Source organism: Balaenoptera physalus, assembly GCF_965194825.1.
Source record: "Balaenoptera physalus genome assembly, chromosome: 6".
Taxonomy (NCBI): domain Eukaryota; kingdom Metazoa; phylum Chordata; class Mammalia; order Artiodactyla; family Balaenopteridae; genus Balaenoptera; species Balaenoptera physalus.
Genome location: NC_138885.1, coordinates 19,693,752 through 19,702,658, shown reverse-complemented (window position 1 = coordinate 19,702,658; position 8,907 = coordinate 19,693,752). Strand labels below are relative to the sequence as shown.

The 8,907-nt window shown below is 40.8% G+C and overlaps 1 pseudogene across 1 annotated transcript; it reads left to right on the top strand.

Moving 5' to 3' along the window:
• Positions 1-4,834: 4,834 nt before the first annotated feature.
• LOC309662731 (eukaryotic translation initiation factor 4B pseudogene) lies at positions 4,835-8,462 on the top strand (annotated as a pseudogene). The gene has a single exon. The product of its transcript is annotated as a eukaryotic translation initiation factor 4B pseudogene (transcript).
• Positions 8,463-8,907: the final 445 nt, after the last annotated feature.

Genomic DNA, 8,907 nt, shown 5'->3' with positions numbered 1-8,907 from the left:
AATCATGTAATATTTCTTTTTCTGTAAATGGAACAAATAACTGAGCTTCAAAACTCAAACCTCCCTTGCATTTCTGGAATTAACTTTTTCACAATGTATTATCTTTCTCTATATATTGCTGGATTCTTTTCGATAATATTTTGTTTAGTATCTTTAAATCCTGGTATTGTGTTTGGGATTCATGTGTATGAATCATGAATTCATGTTTGTTATGTAACTTTCCTTTCTTGTAATGTCACTTATCAGGTTTTGGTACCAAAGTTATACTGGCATCGAAAAATGATTTAGGAAGCACTCCCCATTTAAAAAAATCTGTGGAAGGGTTTATGGACGATTGATGTTCTTTCTTTCTTAGTGACTTTGGGAAAATCTGCATCTTCCATGAAGTCTGAGGTAGATGAGGTGACTCTCACCATATTCCCTTGACTAGACTCAGATCTTGCAGTGTTTGCTTTGTTTATGCTTTGGGCACACATTTGTTTCCTTACTTTATTTAAAATGGTGTTATTTCTCTATCTTTTGTTTCTTTTTTTAGTTTTACTCAATTCATAAGGAGAGAGTACAGGAAAAACACTTCTATTCTTCCACCTCTCAGTGAAAATTTTTCTCCTCTATTTTAATGTGGGAATCCTTGCTTTAAACCAAAGTAATGAATCTTTCTCGTTGGAAATTTCAGACACCTAAGACGGGAGGATGGAGGGACTGTTTTTGGAGAAGCATGGCTCTTAAGAAAGAGAGACACAATGGCATACTGGAAGACCACTGGATTGGGAGTTAGCAGGCCTGGGTATTTGACTACGTTTCCTCTCTTATTATCTGTGCGAGGCACTAAACTTCTTTGAGTTTTAGTTTCTTTTCATGTAAAACAAAGAGAATAACACCAGCCTTGCCAAGCTCATAAGACTAATGGGGAGATCAAATGGGATAAACGATATTATCCTATTTGTAAAATGCTATAGAAATACAGTGTATTATTTTCATGCCTTCACACTGAATGCCCTGGAAAGCTGTCAGGGAATATGAAACAAAGGATGTCATAGCTCCTGTTGCCTTTTTATTCCATCTTAATGACTATCCCCCAGCTAATCTGCAGTCACAGAGGAGTCACATTAATATGGAACTTTTATAATTCATAAACTGCTACAGCAGCCTGGAAAGGCTTTAATCAGCTGCCTTCACTCTTAATTATTTTAAAACCTCGATGATGATAAAATGAGCTACCTGACAGTTTAATTAATTTGCATGAAGCCCAAAGGTCCTGAATGAGTGGTGAGCTTATGAACACAAAGTCTAAGGGTTCAGCAGGAACATGTCAAGCCTGAATGGGCATCTGGTCTCTGGTTCCCTTCCTTTTCTCTCACGTCAAGCTCTGTGTGTATGTGTGTGTTGCATTCACACAATCTGTCTCTCTGTTTATTACATTAGAATTGTCCTTGAAGCCTCTGAAAATGAGATCACTTGCTGTCACTTGCTAGAGAAAAGCTTTGGAATTATCTGTGAATTGCAATTGCCTCTGCTCTTATTGCTCCAGTTTCTGTGGTTAATAGAGAGCTGGCCGCATGTCATTTTTATTTTTGTGGAGGAGATTTGGTGCTTTTTACTCCCTGCCCAGCATACTGGCTTGGTCATTAGCATATTACAATGCAAAAATCCCATTGGGTGATGGTGGCATTCCTGAACTGTACCAACCTGAGCCAGAGGCTGCACTGAGTTGGCCCTGCTCATTCTCAGCCTGGGAGGCTGTCTTCTCAGGCGTGGTCCTGGGCAGGATTTATTACCCACATTACCATCTCTCTGAGTTCGGAGTTATAACCCATCCCATTGTGAGACTTTTATACCAAAATGGTCAGGAGGGCAAAGAGGAAAAAAAAGGAAGTATGTAAGTAGAGTCATTCATCTGGCTCATTTTTCTGGTCTTCTATTTTCTATCAAATGCAGCCACCAAGTGTGCAATATTTTGGAAAGGCAGCACCAGCAAACTAGTTCAGGGGATAATAATATACTACATATATCCCTAATTGTGACCATCTAATGATGGGCTGTCTGTGAAGTGTGTACAACAGAATCTGGTGTGTAGTAAAAAGAGTGGATGTTTATTGAACATTTCCTATCTAAGTGCAAGTCGTCTTGCTGAGATGATGTTTCACCTTGGTGTGTGTTCAAGGAATCTAGGGCGATGCTGTTCCATAGATCTTTCTGTATTGATAGGAATGTAACGTAGCGCTGTTCAATATGGTAGCCATGGGCCACATGTGGCTATTGAGCACTTGAAGTGTGACTAGTGAGACTGAGAAATTTAAATTTTTATTGAATTTAAATATAAATAGCCACAGGTGGCTAGTAGCTACTGTATGGGAAAGTACAGATCTAGACTCCACTAGAAGAGGCCCATTTAAACCTGAAATAGTTACATGTCAATCCCAAACTTCCAATCCATCCCTCCCTCCCATCTTCCCCTCCCCAACCCCCAGCAATCACAAGTTTGGGATTGACATGTACACACAGCTATGCTTAAAATAGATAACCAACAAGGACCTACTGTAAAATAAATAAATAAATTAATTAATTAAAAAAATAAATAAAAATAAACTTGAAATAGTTAAAATATGATCTCATCCATCAGCACTGGGGAGCATGTTCCTTGCAGTCTCCTAGGCTAGTCTACAATGCCATCGATGTCACTGTCACTTAGAATTACACAATGTCAGATCTTGAGCACCCAGCACATTAAGTTAATTGAGTTCTTTGCTATTTCCAACCAGACATGTTAAAATCCCCATTGCTGCACATTCTACTGGTAGAAAATAGTATCTAAAGAATGGCCTGAAAGACCCCTAAAAGGCTTTTATTTGGCTATTTGAGGGAATTTTCATCTCTGCTCAGGTTTGGATGAATTTCTGCTGTGAAGAAGGAAAAGTTGAAAGTGGTAAGGAGTTTCCTGAACAGGACTGGAGGCATGAAAGTGAGGCAGAGGTGGTGAAACATGGCTTAGAGATGGGTGAGGATTCCGGATTCTCACTCTTTGCTTCTCAAGGGAGGTCCTCATGGTGAGGGGCCTCTGCTTTAACCTTAGGGGAGAATCGTTACCCCACAGCTTCAACATATCCTGGTGTGTCAGAAACACAAGCCCAGCTGGAGGAGCTGATGGTTGGAGGAGGAGGTATTTATTATGTAAGTCAATATTTATTTGACTGGCTGCTGGGTATCAGGACTCTAGGTAGGGAATATAGCGAGCAAAAATGGATGCTGTTCAATGACATGATACTATACATAGAAAATCCTAAAGATGCTACTAGAAAACTACTAGAGCTCATCAATGAATTTGGTAAAGTTGCAGGATACAAAATTAATACAGAAATCTGTTGCATTTCTATACACTAACTATGAAAGATCAGAAAGAGAAATTAAAGAAACAATCCCATTTACCATCACATCCAAAAAGAAGAGAAAAACATAGGAATAAATCTACCTAAGGAGGCAAAAGACCTGTACTCTGAAAACTATAAGATGGTGATGAAAGAAATTGAAGATGACAGAAACAGATGGAAAGATATACCATGCTTTTGGATTGGAAGAATCAATATTGTCAAAATGACTATACTACCCAAGGCAATCTACAGAGTCAATGTAATTCCTATCAAAATACCAATGGCATTTTTCACAGAACTAGAAAACATAATTTAAAAATTGGTATGGAAACAGAAAAGACCCCAAATAGCCAAAACAATCCTGAGAAAGAAGAATGGAGCTGGAGGAATCAAGCTTCCTGACTTCAAAGCTATAGTAATCAAAACAGTATGGCACTGGCACAAAAACAGAAATATAGATCAGTGGAACAGGATAGAAAGAAATAAACCCACACACCTATGGTCAATTAATCTAAGACAAAGGAGGCAAGACTCTACAATGGAGAAAAGGTAGTCTCTTCAATAAATGGTGCTGGGGAAACTGGACAGTTACATGTAAAAGAATGAAATTCTTTAACACCATACACAAAAATAAACTCAAAATGGAATAAAGACCTAAATGTAAGACTGGATACTATAAAACTCTTAGAGGAAAACATAGGCAGAACACTCTTCGACATAAATTGCAGCAATATCTTTTTGGATTTGCCTCCTAGAGTAATGGAAATAAAAACAAAAATAAATAAATGGGACCTAATTAAACTCAAAAGCTTCTGCACAGCAAAGGAAACCATAAACAAAATGAAAAGACAACCCATACAATGGGAAAAAATATTTGCAAACAGTGCAACTGACAAGAGATTAATCTCCAGAATTTACAAACAGCTCATGCAGCTCAATATCAAAAAAACGAACAGCCAAACCAAAAACTGAGCAGAAGACCTAAACAGACATTTCTCCAAAGGAGCCATACAGATGGCCAAAAGGCACATGAAAAGATATTCAACATCTCTAATTATTAGAGAAATGCAAATCAAAACTACAATGAGATATCACCTCACACCAGTCAGAATGGCCATCATCAAAAATTCTACAAATAATAAATACTGAAGAGAGTGTGGAGAAAAAGGAATCCTCCTACACTGTTGGTGGGAATGTAAATTGGTACAGCCACTATGGAGAACAGTATGGAAGTTCCTTAAAAATCTAAAAATATAGCTACCATATGACCCAGCAATCCCACTCCTAGGCATATATCTGGAGAAAACCATAATTTGAAAGGATGCATGCACTACGATGTTCACTGCAGCACTATTTACAATAGCTAAGACATGGAAGCAACCTAAGTGTCCATCAACAGATGAATGGATAAAGAAGATGTGGCATGTATACACACACCACACACGCACACACACACACACACACACACACACAATGGAATATTACTCAGTCACAAAAAAGAGTGAAATAATGCCATTTGCAGCATAATTGCTGCTCTGGGTGGACCTAGAGATTATTATACTAAGTGAAGTTTAAGTCAGAAAGAGAAAGACAAATATCATATGATATCGCTTATATGTGGAATCTAAAAGAAAAAAAAAGACACAAATGAACTTATTTCAAAAACAGAGAGACTCACAGACACAGAAAAGAAACTTATGGTTACCAAAGGAGAAAGGGGGTGGTGGGAGGGATAAATTAGGAGGCTAGGATTAACATATACACACTATTATGTATAAATAGATAACCAACAAGGACCTACTGTATAGCATAGGGAAGTATACTTAATATTATATATTAACTTATAAGGGGAAATAATCTGAAAAAGAATATATATATAGATAGATGGATACATAGATAAATAGATAGATAAAGATATAGATATACATATATATAAAACTGAATTGCTGTGCTGTACACCTGAAACTTACATGATATTGTAAATCAAGTATACTTCAATTAAAAAAATTTTTTTAAATAGATGTTGTTCTTGCCCTCATGGAATATACAATCTAGTGGTACAAACAGGATTACATAATGACACAAATAGCTGTGGTGACAGGTAAAGAAATTTACTGAGGAAGGGATGTCTGGGTTGAGTTCTACAGGATGGGTCCTATGTCTCAGGAAGTGTCTCCTGGGACTGAAGATGAAAGAGCAGAAGATTAACCATTCACTCAATACCTTAGTATTTGAGGCACTACATTAGCTACTAGTACAAGAGGCGAATGTGACTACGATGATTTCTTCCTCTGAAGACTAGGGGAAGACTAGGGATGGGGCAAACTGGAGGGATTAAGTGTGTACAAAATAGATGCCAAGGCATATGCTAGAATGCAGTCAACATCAAATGGGGAGGGGGTCAAGAGATGGGGTTCAGAAAAGACAAAGATCTGTCCTGATAGAAAGGTTGGGAAGACCTTGCTGAGAATGGGCCTTAGACTGGACTTTGGAAATAGGCAAGAGGTGGTGGAGCCACCTGCTTCAACTTGACCATGTGGGCTTTGGCAGCGAGCACCAAAGCTGACACCACCCTACTCAAAGGAGGGCACCCTGCTCGTGTAATATGCTCCCTTGTATGCTCAATATTGTATAGCCTTGTGGTGATGGTAGGAGGGCAGATGGGAGAAGGAAGCTCACCAAAGGCTGAAATTTAATGTTTCTCCAGCTAGGTAATAGAGCTTAGAACTAATTTAATTTGGTTTAGAGAAAGAATGAAGTGATATTTGATGTATCTTAGGGTTCTGGAATAAAAATCATACTGTGGCCTTTGCGTTCTCTATCCCTCTCACAACATGGCGGCCTCAGCAAAAATGAAGAAGAAGAAGGGGAAGACTATCTCCCTAACAGACCTCCTGAGGATGGAGGGACTGCTGGAGGAAACACCTATGTCCCCAAACCAGTCAGCTGGGCTGATGAAACAGATGACCTAGAAGGAGATGTTTCAACCACTTGGCTTAGTAATGATGATGACCTCCAATTGACTGTTCCATCCTTCCCACTGCTCCACGGGCTGCTCGGGAATCCAATATCCACTGGAGCCATCTTCCCAAATTGCCACCCTACACTGCTTTCCTAGGGAACATGCCCTGTGATGTGATAGAAGACTCCATTAAGGAATTCTTTAGAATTCCTTTAGAGGTTTAAATATCAGTGCAGTGCGTTTATAACGTGAACCCAGCAATCCTGAGAGGTTGAAAGGTTTTGGTTACGCTGAGTTTGAGGACCTGGATTCCTTGCTTAATGCCCCGAGCCCAATGAAGAGTCTCTAGGTAACAGGAGAATTCGAGTGGACGTTGCTGATCAAGCACAGGATAAAGACAGGATGATCGTTCTTTTGGCAGAGATAGAAATCGGGATTCTGACAGAACAGATACAGACTGGAGGGCCCGTCCTGCTACAGACAGCTTTGATGACTACCCACCTAGAAGAGGTGATGAGAGCTTTGGAGACAAGTATCGAGATCGTTATGATTCAGTCCGATATCGTGATGAGTGTCGGGACAGTTACCGTGATGGCCCACGCCGGGACATGGATCGATACGGGGGCCGAGATCGCTCTGATGACCAAGGCAGCAGAGACTATGATAGAGGCTACCATTCCAGGATAGGCAGTGGCAGAAGAGCATCTGGTAGTGGGTACCGTAGGGATGACGACTACAGAGGAGACGGGGACCCTATGAAGACAGATATGATGACAAGATGACCGGTCGTGGAGCTCCAGAGATGATTACTCTTGGGATGGTTATAGGCGTGATGACAGAGGTCCCCCGCAAGGACCCAAACTGAACCCAAAGCCTCGGAGTGCTCCGAAGGAAGATGATTCCTCTGCTAGCACCTCCCAGTGCAGTCGGGCAGCCTCTATCTTTGGAGGAGCAAAGCCTGTTGACACAGCTGCTAGAGAACGAGAAGTAGAAGAGTGGCTACAGAAAGAACAGGAGAAACTGCAGCGTCAGCTGGATGAGCCAAAGCTAGAACGACGGCCTCGGGAGAGACACCCAAGCTGGCGAAGTGAAGAAACTCAGGAACGGGAAGGGTCGAGGGCAGGAAATGAGTCATCACAGACGGGGACCTCAGCCACATCTGGAAGAACTAAGTCAGACCGGGATGCACGAAGGAGAGAGAGTGAGAAGTCGCTAGAATATGAAACACCCAGTAAAGAAGAAGACTGTCAGTCTCCAGCCTCTAAGCCTCCCAAACCTGAACTGCCTCTAAAGGTAATGCCAGCCCCTCCACCAAAGGAGAATGCTTGTGTGAAACGAAGTTCTAACCCTCCTGCTCGATCTCAGAGTTCAGACACAGAGCAGCAGTCCCCTACAAGTGGTGGAGGGAAAGTAGTTCCAGCTCAACCATCTGAGGAAGGACCAGTTCCAGCTCAACCATCTGAGGAAGGACCAGTAAGGAAAGCAGATGAAAATAAAGTAGATGGGGTGAGTGCCCCAAAACGCCAAAGTGGAAATTCCAGCCATGGTCCAGGAGATGGAGGGAGCAAAGACCACTGCAAGGAGTCAGACAGGAAAGATGGCAAAAAGCATCAGGACTCCAGGTCTGCACCTGAGCCAAAGAAAGCTGAAGAAAATCCAGCCTCTAAATTCAGTTCTGCAAGCAAGTATGCTGCTCTTGCCATTGATGGTGAAGATGAAAATGAGGGAGAAGATTACACCGAATAGACCTCTGCATTCTGTGCTTTCTCCTAGTCTCTCACCACCCTGGAACATTCGAGAGCAAATCAAATCTCTATCCAGACAAGACAAAATAAAACTCACCATCTCCTGGAAAAAAAAAAAAATCATACTGTGCATGATTCCTACCCTCAGGGAGCTTACTGTCAGGAGGATGGGTGGATAAAAATGTGTTAATATTGTATTTGCCACAGTGCAATTAGTGCCATAGATAAGGCCTCTTACAGGGCATTCAGAAGAAGGAAAGACCACTTGGTAGAACCAAGAAAGGCTTAGAGTATGAAGTGATATTTGTAATAGCTCATTAAGTATAGAAGGGATTTCATAGAGAGGAGGGAAGGGCACTCCAGGTAGGGAAAAGAGTTTGAACAAAGGCTTATGAAACACGTCCCTTGTTCTAGGGATAGAGATGAATCTGGTACTTCTAGGGAAGATTGACAGAAAAACCTTGCCTTCTCCTGGCTCAGGGTCTGATCATTCCCTACAGGGACAAGTCCCCATTGAGAATCACTATATTTTCATTGTATTCCCCCAGATCAGGGATATTTTATTGAGATATACTTCATGTAGTTTATATTAAAAATTGATACAAATATTTATTATTTGAAATGCAGTGTAATATTGGACACGCTTTTTATAAAATACAAAGGACTTTTAAGGACCCTCCCTTTAGACTCTGATTCGCTGCCAATCTTCCTCCTCGTTTGAAAATCATCAGACTTTACTTGGGTTTAAGAAATATGTATGGGGAGCTATGAGAGTTAGTATTGGGAAGTTTGGGTCAGACTTAGCAGTTAATACTGAGCGGACACACAAGAA